Source organism: Neopsephotus bourkii, unplaced genomic scaffold (genome assembly GCF_033783945.1).
Source record: "Neopsephotus bourkii isolate Nb327-2 ecotype Australia unplaced genomic scaffold, CSIRO-AGI_Nbou_v1 NB_2, whole genome shotgun sequence".
Taxonomy (NCBI): Eukaryota; Metazoa; Chordata; class Aves; order Psittaciformes; family Psittacidae; genus Neopsephotus; species Neopsephotus bourkii.
In genome coordinates, this window is record NW_026900519.1 from 369463 (window position 1) to 390607 (window position 21145).

A 21145-nucleotide genomic window follows, 5' to 3' on the forward strand; every position below is an offset into this window, starting at 1 on the left:
GCAGCTTTGTTCTTTGGAGAGGGGGATTTGGGAGCATTGCTTTGAGGATACTCCAGTCTCGGCCTCCCCCTGGTCCCGCTGATGCTGGATTCAGCCCCAGTGGCTGCTGTAAGTGGTGACCCAATGGGCTGAGTGGTCCCCAGTTATTCTTGGGAAGCTCAGGGAAGGTTCCTCGGTGCATGGATCTGGGGTGCAGCTTGGAGCAAGCAGCAAGGAGGCCCCTCCATGACTGCAGAGTCTGGCTCTGAGCTCTCAGGCATTCGGCAGTGGTCAGGGGGGTGGCTTCGAGATGGACCCAAGCACCCATGTGGTTAAACCATCACAGGTCCTGACCATGCCAGGCCACCCTCCGCACTCCTGCTGCAGGCAGGCACTGTGCAAGGTGCAGGGCATATCCTCTCCCCTATCACTTGTTGGGTCTTTGGTGCATTGATTCCCTGGCTGGTTTGGTGTTGAGAAATGAGAAGGGCAAGAGCACCAGCTCCAAATATTAAAAGTCCAAGGCGCTAATCCTTTGCTCCATCTGCACATCCTGGCTTCTGTGTGGGGTTGTGCCTCTTTTTTCACCTGATGTTGCTGGAGTCTGCAGCAGGAGAGGAATTTGGGGTGTCTCTTTCCTCTTGACAGGTTTTGCTTTGTTCAGGCAGGAGAGAGGCAGGATTCTTGTCCTGAATCTCTGATTCCTGGCACTGATCCTGCACAGACACCCTGGGCTCACTCAGTTTGGGCCTTTTTCTGGCCAGGGAGGACATGAGCCCTTACATGTATTGTGGGATAAAGCAGGAACAGCCCCAGTACACCCCAAAATATGGTGTGGGATAAAGAGGAGATGGTTCCTCGTACATCCTGTGCCCTGTGGAGCTGCTCCACCTGCAGCCTGGGGTCCAGAGATCAGGTGCTGCAGCTGTGATGGTGCTGAGCCGGTGAGAGCCTTTGCTGCGGGGTCTGGAGGTACCAGCTTGTCCCCTTGGTGGGGACACAGGTCCCGGGGGAACTTATGCCGCCCTGAACTCTTCCTGCGGGGCTGGCTGGATGGAGTGTTGCAATGGGAGGAAGGAAAACCTTCCCCAGCTCCTTGGTTATTTTCCCTGAGCATCTCCAAGGCACGTCAGGTTTCTGTCGGAGCAGGCAGACCCCCTTACATCCCTTCAACCATCTCAGGCTCTCCAAGATCTGGACCAGCCATGAATCCCATAGATTTACGTGTGTGTTTAGGCAGGGTTTGGGCTGCCTGCACCGACCTGCCCGTGTTTCTGTAGTGCTGGAGGAAGCTGCTGGCTGGTAGGAGCAGCATTGCAGCAGCAGCAGCGAGGCCGCGTGGGGACAGCCGGGAGGATGCGAAGCGTCGCCGGGCAGCAGTGGGAGGGATGCAGCGCGCACAGCGCAGGGAATTGATGCTGTCCATCAGTCCTGCCCTCACCACTCATGGTCCCAAGCTGAAGCGTACCCCAAAACACATCACCACAGAGCCCAGTATCCCGGCTGGGAGCAGCAGGAGAACCAGCGCAGGCTCTGCTGCGCTTGAGAAACCTTCTCCTCCCTCCTGACTACTTGTAAACCATTTAGCGAGGAATTTCTTAAAATAGGTTCCACTTTAAGGACTTATCTGCTGAATACCATTAATTTTCTGGGGTTCGTTAAAAGCAAACTTGGTATCATAGCAACTGAATCTATTCCAGGGAAGCAGCCAATTGCGCCGCGCGGTGTGTGCAACCGAAGGCGAGAGAAAGGAACCTTTCAGGTTTATTCTTGGGCATGTGCCTTTGCAAGTGAAGTTTTAATTTCCAATGTTTTATTCCTTGCAGAATATTTTATCATTTCTCCCAGCAAATCTGCAGGGAAAGGAAAACCACCACACTGGCAAATATTTGCCCAATTGCCTTTGTGGTGTGATGTCCGCAGGCAGAGGTGGTGGCAGAGGGATGTGGTGGGTGCTCGGGCTGGATCTGAGCTGACAATTTAGCCTTGTGTTTGGGACAGCCGGGTTCGTTCCTCTGGGATTGTCCCAGTCTGGGATAGATGCTGCCTCTGTTACCCGTGGGAGCAACGCTGAGAGTGGGCATCTCTGGATCCGGGATCGTTCAGTGGGATTGGAGGCTGCTGGTAAAGAGGATGCTAATCCCTGTCTCATTTCCACAGCCTTGCTAAAGAAATAGTCATTATTTTCCTTTTAATCCCATCTCTCTCCACTTTTCCATTAGGGCCTAAGCTGCAATCTTGTTCCTGGGGGATGTTATGCTGAGGATAATCCCAGGCGCTGCTGGGGTGCTTGGTCCAGCTACTTTGGGGCTGCTGGGCTGCTTTGGGGCTGGTGCCAGTAAGGGCTGAGCACAGCTGGCCCCAGGGGCCTCCAGTGTTGGTCCCTGGCACCAGGAGAGGAGCTGGGCTGAGCACCCCAGTGCCAGCACAGCAAACCAAGTCAGAGGCAATGGGGTGCTCCCCAAACCCCTGATCCTGCTGTGGAGATGGGCATAGAGAGCTCATGGCTGGCTTTGCCGTTAGGATGCTGGGATGGTGCTGCCATTGTGTTGTCTGTGTTGACTCCCATGGTCAGGATCTGATCCTGGACTTGGCAGGGGGGCAGAATGAGCCCTTTGTGCTGTGACTGGTGCAAGGGATGGAAGGAGCTGGGAGGATGCAGGGATTTGGGGTGCCGAGAGGATCTGTGAGGCTCCTTTCTCCCACCATGAGCTGATGATTTTCCAACTCGATAGCAGGGAGGGGAAGAAAAAAAGTCATTTATGGTAAAAAGTATCACTTAAATAGATAGAAAGGGTAAAAAGCACAGGCAAAAACATATCCCCGAGCAGGAGAAAATGAAAACCAGTGATGTGCTTCACTTTAGGCCATTTAAAAATAACCATTGAACAGGCAACAGTAAATAACAATTCCTGCCCATCAGGTCCGTGTCACTGCGGTGGCGAAGCTCCTGTTTATTTACCAGAGCTGGTGCAGCGTGGTCCGAATGGCTCCTCAGCTGCTCATTTCTATGGATGTGAGGCTGGAGTCTCCAGCCTGGATGAATTGGGTGCAGGAGGTGATGGTGTCCCCCAGCCCCACACCACGCGCTGGAGCTTTGCTTTCTCTCCCTTTATTTATGTAAATATATATATTTTAAATAGAGAAATTATTATTTCCAGTTTAATATCCTCATGTTTCTATGGAAACTCCATCCGTGCGCTGGGTGAGGAGTCAAAATTAGCTGGGGAAATGGCAATGTTTGAAAGCGAGTGGATTGGGGTGGCTGCTCTTCTGCACTGGGCTGTGGGGACCGCGGTAATGCAGGATGCAGGGAGCTGCCACGTGTTGGTGATGCTCAGGGTACCAGGGACATGGCTTTGGTGGCTGCGCTTTGTCACCCCTGCCAAAGCCAAACCATTTGCCTGGGCTTCTTGGCAAGTGGCTTTTCAGGATGCTCCAACCAAGCAGCCTTTCCCCTTCCCCACACCAGGAAAGCCCCTCGAGGGTTGATGGTGCTTCAGTAGGTGAGGAATGGCTAAGTCCCCTCGCTGCAGGCACACGTAAGCATCACCCACCCAGGGAACGTGCTACAGCCCCGAATGTAGGTCACGCACATATGTGCATCATCATGTACATATGTTGACTTCAAAGAGCTGGGGCTCATCCTCACCGATAACAAACCCGCGTGTGGCTCTTCAACAGATTTGCATTCATAACTGGCGAACACTGGGGCACGTGTGTTATGTACCGGGGGGCTAAGGGGTGCTGGTGCTGGCACTCATGTGGAAAGAGCACGGTGGCGGCGGAGACCTTCTCCCCCTAATAGCTGGTGACAGGGACTTGCTAGTGGCGATGTCCCTGCGCCGGGCACGGAGCAAGGACGGAAGGTGTGCGGCGTCCCCGCTTTTGTCAGAAAGGATCTATCAGAGCAGCGGGGAAAGGTCAGCGGGAAAAGCAGGAGCAGGCCCCGAGGATGCTGTCCTGTCTGTCCGCCCTGCTGCAAGCACCAGCCGGTGATGACCCCCGCTCCAAGGATAGCTTAGAGGAATAATAAGTGTGGGTTTGGCCGCCTTTGCCTCCCGGTTTTCCAGCCTTTGGGGGTGGTGTTTTCCTGCTCCCTCCGCTGCCACCAGAAATGTGGTTATTTATTTTTAATGAAAAGCACGATCCCGGCGTTATTCCAGGGCAAACAAGGGAAGATGGGGAGCATGGGGCTGGTGGGGGGAGGCGGAACGTGCCTGTGCCGCTGCCACCGGCTTCAAGGAGCAGCATCTCCCCCTTGGTAGCACCTCAGCTCTGCTGTCCCTGTGGTTCCCTCAGAGGCTGAGCCCAGACTTTCTCTGCCCTAATTCCCTGGGAAGCCAGGCGAGGGCTGATCCCTGTGAGGCTGTTTATTGTCTTCTATAAATCTTGCATTTCTACAGAGCTTGGAGAGGATGTTTTTGGGCAACTCACACGCTCAACGTTAGGGGAAAACGAGGTGCGATGGGCCCAAACCACCCCATCCCTGGGGAATCCCACCACTTTCTGTGCCAGGCAGGGATTTAATGTGGGTTATTTGCTCCTGAAGCATCAAATGCTGGTTGTGGAACCTGGGCATGGCCAAGGCCATGTTTGGGGTGCTGGGGGGTTTGGGGTCCCCAGTGATCCCCATGGCTGGGTTGTGGAGGGGGATATGGCCACCGGCCATGTGTCCCCTCTGGGTTTGCAAATCAGAGGTGGGCGCTGGTACTTTTTGGCTCATTTCTCATATCAAAATCAAAATAAAAGGGAGAGACAGGAGGGGTCTGGGCTGGGGGCATTAACACCGCCTCGGCTGCCTGGGGCATGGAAAACCTCCCACATCCCCCCCTCATCTTCCAGGGCAAACTTGAGGGATGCAAACCCCGCAGCAGCAGCAGCAGCATCAATGCATCACGCGGGGACGGGCACACGCGTGCTCCCACGCAGCCCCCGGGGCTTGCACACGCGTGTGCAGGCGCGGGCGGGCCGGAGCTGGGGCCGGCTGCTGCTCCGGGAGACGGGGTGCGAGTGGCATTTCAATGCGCGGCGGGCGCGAACAATGAGGTGTGTTTTTAAGGGGCTGCTGAAAGGGGGGTTTTTGCTGAAGGCCTGAAAGGGCGGCAGGGGGGGAGGAGGGAGCCGGGCAGCCCCTCCATTAGCTCAGTGCAGCAGCGAGAACAGCTGTGAAAAGAGCCCAGGCCTTTTTCCCACGCCCAGAGGAGCGGAGCGAGGGAAGGAGCCCTCCCAGCGAGGTCAGATCCCATCACTAATATATACACAGGCTGTGCCCTCATTCACGTCACCCCGGCGCAGGTTTGTTTAAGGCACACACACACTGACACTAATTTCTCCTCGCCCTCACTCCCCCGCCCTGCCCCATTATGGTCCTCGCTGCATTAAACCCTCCCCGTGCCCCGCCGGCGGCTGGTGGCACCGGGGGCTGGTTGGGGGGGGGGGGTGGGGGGGGGGTTATCCCCCCCATTCCCAACACCTGACCGCAAGGTCAGGACGAACCGCGGCGGCGGTGATGGGCTCGGGCCGGCAGCTGCTGCGCCGGGGCCGGCACACAGGAATGCACCGCGGCGGCCGGGTCCTGCAGATGGGACCTGGCGGGGCTCGGACACCCGGGACTCAGCTGGTGCAGGAGGGGGGGGATGCTGAGCTTGGGGGGGGGGGGGTGTGGGATAACCCCCCCCATGCCGGCGCGGTGCATCCATGGGAGCGTGGCTGATTGATGCCGGCGGAGGTCTGGCTTTGCGGCTGCTTGTCGGGAGGATGGAGCTGTGGGTCTGTGCTGGCGCCACGTTCAAGTGTGGGTTCAACACCCCCCCTCCAGACTGCGCTTTCCAGAGTGATCCCAGTGCCCTGGTGCTGATGCTGGGGTCATGCTGATCCCAGCACATGCTCCAGCAGCCACTGGTGCAGGGAATGGGTGATGCCCTCCTGCCTGTCCCACTGCTGGCCCGACTCTCCTATGTAACAAACCTGGGTCCAGACAGCTCTGCCCCTGCCCTCGCTGCCACCATCCCTGTCCCCTGCACCCCCAGTGCTGGGAGGACATTGCATGAGGCTGCTGTGGGGTGCAGGATGCTTACAAGGGGATATACAGGAGGTGACGGGGATGCTCCTCTCCTCCCCATGCCAGGATGCCATGCAGCAGTTCCCTGTCCCCCCTCGACCCAACCAGGCGTCTGCCAGAGACGAGCAGCAAATAAATCAGGTCTTGCTTGTTCTCGTGCCTGGGCTTGGTGTGTGGGTTCGGTTTAAAGCGTTCTGCCTTAAATTACAGCCTAATAAATCAATACCCACTTCAGTGCTGCGGTGTGTGCAAAGGGGGTCAAGTTGCCCCCATGGATCTTGGGCCTCACAAAGGCCGAGGGAGTGAGTTCCAGCAGGATCCGGTCCTGGGACGTGTGTGCACGGCCAGGACACTTGTGAGCATGGTTGGAACATGCATGGGCATGGCTGGGACATGTGTGTCACGGCTGTGCGTGGCCCAGTCACACGTATGCGTGGTTGTGCATGGCCAGGACATGTGTGTACATGACAGTGCATGGCTGGGACATGCATGTGCATGACCAGAACACACGTATGCATAGCAGGCGTGGCAGGGATAGATGTTAGGGCAGGTGTGTGCTGTCAGCTGCCTCCTGCAGGGTCTTGGGCAGCCTCAGAGCTGGTTCCAGCCCCCTCAGCTCCTCCGACATGGGATGTGCTTGGATTCCCCCCCAGAAGGTGACAATAAGGTTCCCCCATCCAGCCTCTGCCTGGCTGCACTCTCCCTGCTTGCTCTGCCCCTGTTAACGTCTTCCCCTGAGCATCCTCCTCCCCTTCACCCCTCCGCTCACACCTTTCACTTGTCTAATCCCCTTGTATTTGTCTGGGCTGCCTTCCAGGGCCACCCACCTCTTTATAGGGCCACTGCTAAGTAAACGCTGCCTTTGCTCTGCTAAACGGGGGCTCCTCCTCGGCACAGCTGGGGTTGGTGGGACCGGACCTTTCATGTGCCGCTCGCCTTTCTCCTCCTGCCACAGCACCCTCCATCCTCATCCTCCCCCTTCCACAGGGATTCCAGGCTCTTGAGGCACCGCAGCTCTCGGCGCCAGCGCTGCCTGCTCCTCCCAAAGCCGCGCTCGGTGATGCCCAAGGACCCTCGTCCTCATTCTTCCCCTTTGCTTGTGTCAAGGCTGGTTTTATCCCTCCCCCTCCTCGTCTCCCTTGCCAAGCCCTGACACTTGATGGCAGCCCATTCAAAATGCATGGGCTCCCCTTTCCAAGCGCCCCGGTCCTTTTGAACTAAAAGGATTTTCTCAGAGGCTAAGTTCAAATGTGTGCCCGTTATTTATTTATCAGCCCGCGATGTATTATTCATTTATTTAAAAATGTATGGCAGCTGGGAGCCCCGTGTTCCATCACCCCATGGGCAGCCAGGGCCAGGTGGAGACAGCCCCTTGCTCCAGCCGTAACCTGGCGCCGTGGCTGCCACCAGCCCAACGGCCTCATGCCTGATTTACCATGAACCCCAACCCCAGGGCTGGAGCTGGTGCTTCAAGGCGATGCCAAGGCCCTGCTGTGTCCCGGTGCTGCCCATCACTGGGGTTAGGTGCAGGGGGGTGGCATTGCTCCTCTCCCCAGCACTGCTGGTTGGCGTTGGGGACAGGGATGTGTCCCACTCACAGCTGGCCCTGGCTGCTGGTCCCCAGTGCAAGGATGCTGCGGTGTAGAAGGGGCTGGCATAAAGGTTGCAAAGAAAAAGGGCAGAGAAAGGAGAGAAGTGGCTGTGCTTTGCTTTGCCCAGCACACGGGGAGCAGGGGGCACAGCCAGCCCTCCTGGCATCAACTTGTCCCCGCTTGACGCAGGGCTGAAGGACCGAGCCCCCTCACACCGGAGGAGCACAAAGGGTTAAGGATGCTTCCCTTCCCCACTAGACTCCTCTCGTGTCCCCCCCATGAGCCCCCACCACCCTGTTTCTCTGCTGGGACACTCCCTAATTGAGACAGCTTCAGCCCCTGCCTCCCTCCTCTCCCCCTGGGGCTGAGCTGCCTCTTCCCAGGGGGAGCACATTGTCTGCTCCAGCGGGTTGATGTAATCCCTAAGCCCGAACAATACTTCCCCACCCCGCTCCCGTTGAAAGGGTATTAGTTCCCAATGAGATAATTACTCCACAGGCCACCCTAATCATCCCGTCCGCTCTCCCCACGGGCACTGAGCTGTCTGGCTCAGCCCCACAGCACCCAAGATGCGGGTTCGGGGTCTCGTGGGGTGATGCTGATGGAGATACTCATCCCATGTGGGCACCCAGCCTCCAAACACCTGCAGCAAGATCAACCGGGAAGGAGATGTGCTGCTGAGATGCCACCTCCAGCCTCATGGCTGTTGGCACCTCCAAATGCCACCCATGTGTGGGGTGGGAGTGCCGGGATGCTGAGCCTGGGCTTGCAATGCCACTGCCACCGTGCTGATGAAGCAGGGGTGGGATGAACCTGCCCCAGCCTACAGAATAAAGGGAAGAGATTCCCAGCTTGGTTTAATGGGAAAGAATCCCAGTTTTCAGCCCTGCTTTGCACCAGGTTTGCTGCTGCCGGAGGGACCTTGTGCCGTGTGGCACAGGCGTGGTGTTAGCATGTAGCTGTGGGCACATGTGTGTACCCACACACACAATGCTGGCTGCTTGGCTGGGCTGAAATCCGGCTGTTTTCCCAGCTGGATGGTGCCAGGGCTGGTTTTCCCTTCCCAGAGCTGCTAGGATGTGGCCGTTGTCTGCAAAGCTCCAGTATCCCTTGATTATCCAATGTGCTGGAATTGGGGATGCCACAGGAAAAGGCACCTGTTCAGGGCTGCCAAAATTAAAGCCTAGCTCTTACTAATCCTGCTCTTTGTGGCTCTGGCTACGCTGAAGTCAGGGATTATCCCACTCGCCTTCCCACACGCCGGTGCAGCAGGATCGAGGCAGCAGGAGAATTAATCTCCTGTAGGTTTTGCTGATCCCATCCTGAGGAATGGTGTGGGGGGGATGCAGAGGGGCTGTGGGGCCCAGAGCCAGGACATGGACCCTCTGCCACTATGGGTTTGTGCTGGGTTTGGGGAGGTGGTGTTCAGCAGGATGCTCGCTGGGATGGATGCTCACGGAAATGCTCACCAGGATGCTTGCCAGGACCAGGGATGGGGTTGGAGCCACAGGTCCGGCAGCACCATGGTCACCAAGCTGCACCGCTCTGCATTCCCAGCAAGGACACTTTTCCCCTTGGGAATAGCGCCGGCAGCACAGGGGCCGTGCAAGGCCAATGCTGCGCGAGGGCCACTGCCCTGCTCCAGCCACTGCTCCTCCCCGTCCCTTTCTTGGCCGCTCTCTCCTGACAGACAAACACCAGCTCTTTCTGCGCCACAAAGTCCTTGTCCAGCCAAGCACACAAAGCGGATCCATTATCCGATGGGGGACAGAAAGGAGGGGCTGGGGGGGGGTGGCCGCAGCACAATGCACACAAGTGGCGTGCGGGGCCGCCCCTATTGTGTCTGGGCAGGAAGGGCCGGGACCCCCAGCGCGGCCCCCTCAATGGCAGCATTGTGTCTGAGCCCCCCATCCCCTCGGTGTGTCCCCTTGCTGTGTGCCCCCCCCCCAGCTCCCGCTGCTGTCTGGGGCAGTGCTGTCAACTCACCCCATGTCCAGTCCTCTCTTGCCATCGGGAACCCTTGGGAGTGCTGCTGGGGTTGGAGGGGCTGAGTTTTAGGGAGCAAAAGCCCCCCCCCAGCGGGGCTGTGAGCATGGCTGCTGGGGGCAGAGGGGGCTGAAGTCCTCACCCCCCCACCCCATGGTTTTGGGTGATAAAAAGGCTGATGTGGGGCAGACCAAGGCATCCCGCACCAGCAGCAGGGGATGGGAATGGGGGTGATGGCCAAGGGCTCATCTGGAGGGGCTCTGCTCCATCACTCAACACAGAGGGGTTTCCCTCCCCATTGGCTCCCAGGAGGGCTCGGTTCCTCTCTCAGTGCCATCCTGTCTGCAGAACTGGATGCAGGATGCAGTCCAGGGTGCAACCCAAGGGGCGATGGAGCTGCTCAAACCTCTCTCTGGACCCTAATGGAGAAATCAAACAGAAACCTGTCCCTAAGCAGGGACCCGTGACAGCATCCAGAGCCACTGGGTGTGCGGGGTTTGCACATAGATGCGGGTGTGGAAACCTTGAGGTCCTCTGTGCCAGGAGAACCCTTGAAAGCATCACCTTGGCCACACGGGCTGGGGATGGGTTTGGAGGTGACCACTGTGTCTTTGAAGGTGACAATTGCCCCTTTGATTCTCTTGCAGAGGAGAAATCCCTGTGTTGCTTTGACCTCCGTGGTCCAGCAGCATCCCTCACCGGGAACACGGATGGGGAGCAGCCGGGCCAGCGTGGGCCAAGCCCTGCAGTACCCTCACCTTGGACATCAAAGGATGGAGCCCTCTGAGGTGCCATTGACTGGGCTTTCCTGCCTCTGGGAGCCACCAAGCCAGGCTAATGCTGCTCGCAGCACCAGTTTGCAGCAGCAAAGATGTACGTGACTGTTGGAGATGGGCTGGTTTCACACATCCCTCCCCAGCAAGCACAGCGCCTATGGAGCCAGGCAAGGGAATTGAGCTCTGCTGCCTCGAGGATGCTCGGCACTGCTTCACCTCTCCTCTATGGGGTAAGTTTGGGCTTTTCTTGCTTTCCTTTCCTGGGTTTTCCCTGCAAAACCTCCCCCCAGGTTCTCTCCATCCCGGGATTTGGGGAGGGTATGGAGCAGGGCACCCAGGATGGCTCTGCATGCAGATGGCTGCCAGGCTCTGAGGTGCCACCTCGCATGGTTATGGGGGGGAAAAACCCCAAATTTTCATCCCCATAATTGACTTTTCTCCTCTATTTTCCCTTTTAAACCTTTCCTCTGTGACTTAAAACCATCCTTTTCTATTTCTAAGAGGGAATGTTCCCCCCTCACCTCTCATTTTGCCCCATCACCCCCCCAAGATCCTCTTGCTCTGTCCATCCAAACCCCAGTTTTCCCCTTGGCAGACACTGGATTTAGCTGCACAGGCACCTTCCAGCTCTTGTGGGAGCCTGTTTTGGGGTGGCGGCTTCATCCCGGCCCTGCAGCCACAGCAGCATCACATCCCTGGGTACCAGTGAAGGGAGGAAACCCACACCCCCCATGGGTCCTTGCTCCTCCAACCTCCCCCCCGGGATGCTGAAGCTGCCTGAAACATCAGGAAGAATCACTTCCACCTCTCCCAGGATGAGCCTGGCCTGGGTGATGCCCAGCAGCAGCCCTCACCCTTAGGGGTGGTCTTCCATCAGGGGTTTGGTTCACCCCCAGATGCATGAGGGGAGATGGGGAATATAATCCCCATGTCCTACCCAAACACCTGTGCAGGAGGGGATTTGGGTATCTGCTTGTTGAGGCTGGATTTTCTTGCTGTTTTAGCTGCAGGCTGGCACCCCATAGGGAATGCGGGGCGCATTCCCATGGGATCACCTTCCAGAGATGGGTCTGGGAGGCTCCCATCTCCAGGATAGGCACAGGGTGATAGTGATGCTTTTTAGGGCACCGCCACTGCACCTCACTCCCCATCTGCAGCAAACACCTCTGGCAACACTGATCCCAGCATCAGCCATTGATCCCCCTCCACATGGAGACCAGCACCATGCAGGGATGGAGTGGGGACCCCTAACCAAGGGCAAGGCCCACTAATACCCCCAAATCATGACACCCCATAGCTTTGAACTGCTTCATTCCTGCTTCTAAATAGCCTCTTCTTCCTCGAAGCGAAACGAATGATGCTCAATGGCGCCTGTTGGTGCTGGCACCCGGCACATCCCGATGGGTGCCCTGAGCAGATGCTCGGCGCCGCGGGTGAAGCCGCCGTCCTCCTCCTCCTCCTCCTCCTCACTCTAAGATGGCCGGCGGCCCCAAAATGGTGCTGAGCATGAGACGCCATCTGCAAGGCCGGTCCCACGCCCGCCGTGGCCTTTTTATGCAAAGGGGAATTAATTAGATTTGAATATGGTAATGAAGCCATCGAGGTCCCTTCTTTTCTTCAGGCTTTCTTCTCACCCCCATCTCTGCCGCCCCTTAACCCTTCCCCCTCCGCTTTTTGCACCCAAAGCACCGCTCCTGCATCCTAATGAAACTCCTGGCTCGGCAATGCCATCGCCACCCGCATTCCCACACCAGGCCCCATCCATCCTGGGGATGCCGACGGCCCCGGCTTTGCCCCCCTGTGCCCATTGATCCCCCCGAAAGCACTCACGGAGGGATGAGGGCGACCACCTGAAAGGAGAGGTGGGGTTGTGGTGGGTGATGGCCGCAACAAGGCATCGGTCCCCAAGTAATTCCTCCAAAGCTGGGTTGGGTTGAAGCTTCCCTGATCCTCATATTCCCAATATTGTCTTGTCTTTTTGCTATGGGCCACAAGGGACTTGTGTCCCCCATGTGCTGCATGGGGATGGGCGAAGCTGCTTTGGGGTTATTTTGTCAGGAGAAGGAAAAGAGTCAAGAATCGAAGGAATTTTCCATGTTCCCAGAAAAGGATTTTTTTTAAACTGGGAATTAAAGCTTTTGCCATTCCCACATTTCTTATATGCATCCATCCAATCACCCCAACCCAAAAGTGCTGGGTCTCGATGCGCTGAGCAGAGAGCGGAAAACTCCTGGAAAGAGGGATTTGTGCAGGGAAAAAAAATATATCCCTGGAATAGTTTTTCTGCATCCATCTATATTTATAAGGAAACTCTGTCTCTTTTCCCCCACTTAGCTCATAAAGCAAAAGAAGGAAATTGGGAATAGCTGCAGGAGCTCATCAGAAAAGCCCCCAGGCGCTTTGTGAGCAAGTTGCTGAGAATTGGAATTGGCTTCTTTAAAACACGGAGTGTTTGCAACGGGGTCATTCCTGGTAAAAACTCTAATTGTGCCAGCAAGCTGCTGCCATCTGAAACCAGGAAAAGGCCAAGATGATATATATACAGACATATATGGGGTGTGTGTCTATATATACACATATATGGATATATATACACTGGGGACCAGTTCCCAGGCTCTGCCTCATCCCAAAGCAGGCTCTGGCTCTCTCCTGAGATGCTGGTGGCATCTCCTGCAGCCCAACCTGTGCTGGCAGGCAGGGACCCAGCTTCATGGGGATGCTGGGGCACTCGTCCCCACTGCCATGTTCCTGCTGGGATGGCAGAGGGGAGAGGAAATACCCTGGAGAGAGGGAAAAGGAGCAGGGCAAGAGAGAGGGTGAGGAAGAGGGGGGAATCTATAGAGCAGGGGAGGAAAGAAACGAGTGAGAGGGAGAAATAGAACAGAAATGATGGAAACCATGGAAGGGAAAGGGGCAGAGTGGAAGCAGGGGCAGATAACGGAGGGGCTGATGGGCTGAAAGACAAATCAGGGAGTGATGATAAAGCAGGAGATGGGCAGATAAGAGAGAAAGGAGCCCTGGCAGCAGGGCAGGAGGCAAAGCATGGTGGCTGCAGGGCTGGTACCCATGGGAGGATGCTCAAGGCTCCATCTGGCTCCCTGGTCCAGAGGCCAGAGCAGGGAGGTGGCAATGGAGGCAGTGATGTCCCTGCCGAACTGGCAAGACCCAAAGGTCTACAACCACATGAGCATCCCCAGCTGCCTCATTAGGCAGGGGACCGGGCCTGGCGGGGCAGGCAGCAGCCCCCATAGCAGGCAATGGGGGCTGTAAATCTCCCTCTTTCCGTGCTGGTGCTGCCAAAAGCCTCCAGCAGGATTCCTCTCCCCTTCCCGCTTTTCCTGCCTGCCTGCACCGCCACGTGGATCCCCCGCGGCAAGGCAAAACAAGCGAAGATGCTTCTTTTGTCTCTGCCGCCCGGCCGGCCCCGGCTCTGCAGCCCTAATCCACCTCCCTCCCATCCGCAGCTTTCTCCCCATCTCCGCTGTGGAAGGAAAGGGACAAACCTTTTCCTTGCTTTAATTGGGAAATACAGCACTCAGCGCCGGGAGGAAGGAGGGATGGAGACACCCCAAGAGTCCCAGATAAGCCCCATGGGTTTCACCTCCCCGAGCCCTTGCACGACGCCCACCCCGGCTCGCTGCTACTCGTTATTCCTGATCCCCCACAAGCCATTCCTGCCCCTTCTGTGCAAAGTGAAATGATGAAACTGGAAGTGATGGATGCGCTGGTGAGAGCTGTGCACTGGGGGAGAGAGCGGGGAAAAGGGGGGGAAGGATGGAGAGAGCTTAAAAATTACAGTGGGAATTAGCAGGAGTCTAAGCTGTTGTTTGCGCTGCCCATTAGCAGCTGCCTATTTATCTGTCACCAGATCCTCGTGGCATCTATCCATCCATCTGGATCCTTGTCAGTCTGTCTGCCTATCTAATTATCCATTAGCATGGCAAAGCCCCCCTGACAGCGGGCCCTTCCAGGCAGACGTGAGCCCCCCAGCAGCTGCCCTTCACCCTCACACCGATGCCTTTATGAGCATTCCCGACACAGGAGCAAAACCCCGCTCCCACACCTCACACAACAATGTGTTATGGATGGGCAGGGACCGCTCTGCAAGGCTGTGGGATGCGGATGCATCCAACGGCAATGCGGGGAGGCCAGGTTGGAGCAGGGAAGTGTCGGGGCTGTCTGTAGGCTGCTCATTGTGTTGGGCTGTGTGTCCATGCCATGGGGTATGTGCGTGCCACACGCTGCTCACAGATGCTCCATCTCACCCATGGGAAGCAACCCCGGAGGCCTCTCCGAGCGCGGGCACTGCCATGGGTGCCGGCGGCTCTTTGTGCCCGCGCCGCTGCAATGGGGTTTCTTTGTTCGCGGTGCTGGGCAGGTTCCCCCTCCCCATGGCCACGGCCACCGAGGAGCAAATCAGCAGCGTTTGCATATTCAGAGCAGGTGGGGGCCCATATGCCCAAGATGCACCAGACAAAATTAGCCACCATAATCATAATCAAGTGTGCCGTTGTGCTGGGGGAAGGGCAGCCTGGCAGACAAGCCTGATAATTATGAAGCTCAGCATGTGCACAGCAGTTTTCCAACAATTATGCCTAGCTCAGCATGCCGGGAATGATGCTTGTTACAACCACCCTCCATTGCCCACCGGCAGCTCGCTCCCGGGGGGCTCTGCCAGCTTCGGCCCTTCTGAAGGGAAGGGAGCATTGAGGCTGGCAAGGAGCCTTGTTCAGATCCCTTCCCAATGCATCCAGCCCTTCTCAAGCAGGTCTGTGGGTTGGTGGCGGCCGTTGCTTGAGCACCTGCCACCTTCCCATACCCTCCTCTTGCAGCTAATCCCTCATTTCCCACTTGGACTAAACCTACGTTGCACAAAGCATCTCCAGAAACCATCTCCCCCAGGCCCCATCTGCACCCTGCTTCTCTTGCTCTGTATGGAGAACACCATGACCCCTTTGCTCCAGCTTCACAAAACATCAGTTTCCAGTTACCTCCCAGGGTTTTCCCTTCCCCATCCTCCTCCACTCACCCTGCTCTTTGCTGGGTGCGTTATCTGCTCTGCAGGCTGGGGATGAGGGCAGTGGCAGGAGGTGACATTCCACATTCATCTCCAGCCACCAGAGCTCCAGGGCTGGTGTCAGGCAGCATTTCCCTGCACAAGCCCTGGGGAAGTGGAACGGGAGTGGGAAGAAGCCACTTGCCCATGAGGCCGATGGGAGATGCTCCGCAGCACAGTGAGGACCAGCTCTGATGCTGTGGCCTCGGGAAGCGGCAGCTCCGGGCTGCACAGACACAGGATGCTCCATGGCACCCTCCAGCCTGCACCCAGTGGAAGAGGAGGAAAATTGATTCGTTTCCTCTTTTAAACAGGCTGGAAGCTGCTCTGGCTCCAGCCAGGTTGGGGTGGTGCTGGGAGACGCCTGTGTTGCCCCAGTCTGCCCCAGTGCGATGGGGACAAGGGAGATCAAGGCTGTAGCTTGATGGATGCACCCTGATGGATCGGTGATAAAGGAGCACAGCTCACATGGAAATCACAGCTCTGCTTTTCCCAGAATCCTTCCTCCTCCTTCCTTTCGGTGTCTGGGGCTCAGGATGGGCCAATCCCTCCCAAGGCTCATGGAAAACTCTGCTTGAAGCACAGCGGTACCCCCAGCTCTGGGGTTAAGCAGCCCTAAGGGGGGATCTTCCATGCAGAGAGACTTGTGGCCATTCCTGGCAATCCCAGCTCCTTTCTGCCTGTTCCCTCCTGGCTCAATTAACAGAAGGAAGCACCAAACCAGCACCCAAACACCCATCAGCACTGCCGAATTGCTCTGCATTGCACCAGGATCAGCCGGACCGGCTCCAAACCGGAGGATTTGTGAGGAGATGGTGGCAAAGCTGGGAAAGGAGCAGCTTGGTTCATTTATCCTGATGCATCTCCAGTGAAACAGCCCCAGACTCCAGTTTCTGCAGGACGGGCAGCACGTGCCTTTGGGGGTGGCACATGGAGCAACTCCACATCGTTCAAGGGGAATTTGGGTCCCCAAAGATCCAGGCTGGATCCCTGCGTGTCCCCCGGATGTTGGGGCTTTGCTGGACTCTTTCCAGCCTGCTCTTTCCCCCAGGAAGCAGGGAATGATGCGACCCTTGGCAATTCCCCATCACTCAACATGTGGTCGATGCTGAGTGGGTCTCACTCTTATCCATATGGGAATAGCATCCAATTAAACTGACCAATTCTTGTGCAGCTGGAGCATCTGGGAACCACCAAACCACCCTCCTTTTCCTTCCCCAGATGTGAAGGTTTTCCTGGGCAATCCCTTCCTGAAAAAAAAAGAACACTTTTGCTTAAATCATCTGCTTTGGAGCCTGGAATGCTGAGGGATGCTCCCAGGGACCCCAATGGGTCAGACCCTGAATCCCTCCCAGCGCTGGGGATACCGGGGCTGCTCCCATCCACAGGATGGATCTTAACATACTCTTTGCTGGAGCTTTGGAAAGGAGTTCCCTTGCTTTAATGGAGGAGGAATTGGACAGCGAGCAGAATCACAGTGAAACCAATCAGCGTTGTGCTTCCATCCCAACAGAAGAGTCGGGAGCAGAGCAGCTTTGCTTGGGAAGACTTGGGAAAAGCAAGAACAGGGGAAAGCAAGAACAGGGAAAGCAAGAACAAGGAAAGCAAGAACAAGGAAAAGCAAGAACAGGGAAAAGCAAGAACAGGGGAAAGCAAGAACAGGGGAAAGTGAGAACAGGGGAAAGCAAGAACAGGGGAAAGCAAGAACAGGGGAAAGTGAGAACAGGGAAAAGCAAGAACAGGGGAAAGCAAGAAGGGGAAAGAGAACAGGGGAAAGAGACGGGAAAGCAAGACGGGGAAAGCAAGAACAGGGGAAAGCAAGAAGAGGGGAAAGCAAGAAGAGGGGAAAGCAAGAACAGGGGAAAGCAAGAACAGGGGAAAGCAAGAACAGGGGAAAGCAAGAACAGGGGAAAGCAAGAACAGGGGAAAGTGAGAACAGGGGAAAGCAAGAACAGGGGAAAGCAAGAACAGGGGAAAGTGAGAACAGGGAAAAGCAAGAACAGGGAAAAGCAAGAACAGGGGAAAGCAAGAACAGGGGAAAGTGAGAACAGGGGAAAGCAAGAACAGGGGAAAGCAAGAACAGGGGAAAGTGAGAACAGGGAAAAGCAAGAACAGGGAAAAGCAAGAACAGGGGAAAGCAAGAACAGGGGAAAGTGAGAACAGGGGAAAGCAAGAACAGGGGAAAGCAAGAACAGGGGAAAGTGAGAACAGGGAAAAGCAAGAACAGGGGAAAGCAAGAACAGGGGAAAGAGAGAAGAGGGGAAAGCAAGAACAGGGGAAAGCGAGAACCCCCCAGCCCCTGCTTGCAACCAAGGCAAGCTCCGAAGCCAGACCCGGATGAAGCCGGGGCGCGTTGCTCGCATCCCCTCCTGTCCCGGCACCTCCGCAGCCCGCGGGGCCGGCCCAGGGGGAAGGTGCCCCATAAATATCCCCGGGGCCGGCGGGCGCAGACAAAGCCCCATTGAGCTGCGGGCGGAGGCGCGGCGGAGCAGCTGCCGCGGGGCGCGGGACGGGTCAAGGGCAGCGGCGGCCCCCGCAGGGGTTATTCCCTATTTCCCCCCCCCGGCCCCTTTACTCGTGGCCATCAGATCAATAAAGTTAACCAGGTAGGGCCCTGCCCCTGGAGCGGGGAGCAGCGGGTGCCGATGGGGGTGATGCGGGAGGGGAAACTGAGGCACGGCGCTGGTGCCTTTATCCCTTGGGAACCCCTTTGTGTGCCTGGTTAATAACACGTAGAAAGTGCTGGAGCAACCCCAGGACCATGGCAAGATCCCCGTGCTCGCCCCAAATCATCCAGCACCCCTGCCCCATGCCAAGGGTTTCTCCATATGGGTGCAGAACTAGAGCTTTTGGCTGCACATGGGAGCTGCAGCAAAGGCAGCCCCCAACAGCCCCATCCACCCCCAGGACTGGGGAGTTCAATCCTGCTGCCACCTAAACTTGGGGGTTTAGAATATTTTGCTCCCTATTAAGCAATCCCTTAGCAACGCTTGTTTCCATGGCAAAGAGCAGAAAACCTCCATGCTGATGCTGAGCTTTGCTTTCAACCAGAATTCAGCTCTTTTGACTTGGGTCCTGCCCCATAAACCAAATGCCCAGCACCCATGGGGGCTGCCCACCCTGGGGTGCACAATGGGTGCTGGTTCCAGGCTCCAGGCCAGGCTGGGGACACAAAGCAAGGGCAGCTTTCCTGGGAGCAGCGGGTATGGAGCATGAAGAGCTGCTGCTTAAAGAAGGGGAGCGTGGAGTGTACCCCCCCCCCAAACCCCAATCCCCATCCCCTACAGCCCCAGCTCTCAGCTTCTGGATGGAAAGGCAGAGCCCAGCTGCAGGGCAGTGCAGGCTTCCCATATTACACCAAGGAGCCTTTCCTTGCTTCCCTGCACCTCCAAGCCCTAAGGAATGCCAGCAAAGGAGATGCAGGTTACCGGGACAGCACTGGGTGCTGGTGGGTGCTTCAGCACCAAACTGGATAGAGGGGGGATGCTTTAGAGCCTGAATTATTGGGGGCTGGCACCATGCAGCCTCCCGTTCCCAAAGGGACACGTGAGTCCCTTAAAAATTGGAATTCCTGCAGAAAATCCATATGGAAAGAGTGTTTGTTTTAATTTCCCAAAAAATTCCCAGTGATGTTCTGTGCTTTGCTAGGCATTTTCAAAGAAATGGGCTTAATTCTTCTATCTCCATCCTCAGTGGGAGGGTGCCATCCACTTGGGAGCCATGGCGGGGTCCTGGGCCAGACCTTCCACAGGGAAATTCCCTCCAGGGTCCCTGTTTTCCATCCTAAAATCCCAGCTCAGCCTTTCTGGGGATGGGGGAGCCTGGCAGAGCTGGCACTGCCGGGGTTGCCCCCCTCCATCTCCCTGGGAGGAGGAAGGCAACTGCTCCAGTGGGAGCGAATCCTTGCCTTGAAGGAGCCTTAAAACCTCCCCAGTTTGACAGCCCACAATAGCCTATTTCTGCTCGTTTTCGAGTGGTCACCAGCCCTGATTTATTTACCCTGCTCATTGGAATCCCTCTCACACCTTGAATCCCAAATCCTAAAGCAGAATGGAAGAGAACTTCCATCTCTTATTTAGATGCTTTTGCCCTTGTTTAATGAGGGGGATCCTAGGAAGGGCTGAAAACCATCGTGGTGCTCTTGTAGCTGGGATTTCCAAGCATCCGGACCATGTGGCTGCTCCCCATGGAGCATACCCCAGCCCTGGGTATCCCTGATGGAGGGGAGGGGATGGCTGTGGGTGAGCAGAGCCGGAGGGGATCAGTGGGATGAGTTACTCAGCAGTGTGGGAGCGTCCGGCTGCAGTGCTGCTGGTGGCATTCCCATACTCCTCCCCACTCCATGAGCCCATCCCTGTGGATGGAGAAGCCCCCAGGATATCCCTCCTCATCCTGGTCTTGTTTCGGGCCCAGGGGAGCGCTGAAAACCGAACTGCAGCTCTTTAAGGTCCCTTGAACCCAACCTGGCCTGAGATCCTGTGGGGTTTGGTGCAGAAGGACTCGGGTCAGGCATTCACAGGCATCTCCTGCTCGGGATCAGCATCTCTGGCAGCAAGGACCTCAATGAGGGGCCCAAAACCTTCCTGAAGCTGGAGGTGATGGGATGAAGGGCAGCGAGGGTGGATGGGGCTGTGGGGTGCCCCCCATCCTCCTCCTCTCCCCAGCTCTCCCAAACCAGGCTCAGCACACACACGTTTGCCTCCACCGTGCTGCTGGAGAAGGGTTGAAATGAATCCCTATGGAAATGTATGGAAAGGGATTCCCTGCCTGGACACTGGAGCTGTTGGGAGCCCGGTGGCAGGAGGGAGCACAGGACACCAGGCAGCCGGATTCCTCCCTTAGGGCCACATCCCATGGGGGTTATTCCCCCCCAGCGGGGCTGAGCCCGCACATTGCCCATGGTCACTCATGGTCTTCCCCCATGTTGGAGGAGGGAGAAGACACCAGTGGCTCCTGCTGTGCCCTGGCAAAGGTCGGGATGAGCATCTGAACAGGATGCTTTTTGCCCCGGGAACCACAGGCCTTGGTCAGCTCATGAGGGAAAAGAGAGTAGAGCATTTCGATGAAGAAATCCTGGTTTTCCTGGCCCAAAACACACCAGAGTTTATTAAATGTACACTGTGTGCTGCAGCAGGATCAAACCCTTCCCATTCCTTTGGGATGTGGCACAGATGTGGTATTGTCAGTGCAGGGAAAGAGTTCGATGGGATTGTGGTGGGAAAGGTTGGGTTTACAGGGAGCCTGTCCATGCAGGGGACCCCTCCAGCAGCATCCCTGAGGAAGAGCCCAGCCAGGACCTGGCAAAACCAGGCCATAGCAGGAGCTGGACCTGAGCTGATGGAGCCGCTGCAGGGAATCGGTGCTGGGTGAGCAGCAGGAGCAGGCACTTCGATGGGATTTATGCCATGCAGCGCTTGTCAGCACAGCTTTAGCACCCCATAAAGCAACAGTGAAGGCTGAACGTGAAGGGAGAACACAAGGATGCCCGACTGGGCAATTAATGAGAGAATTCGGGCTCAGGCCCTGCAAAGCTCCATAAAGGAAAGGCTCAGGGTGTGTGTGGGGGGGTGCAGCCATGGGGAGGTGGGGAAAATGCAGGCAGAGGCTGGGATGAGGGAAGGGGTGATGCTCTGTGGTAGCCCCATGCAGGCACAGTAACAACACCTATGTCCATCCACAGGCACCCCACAGA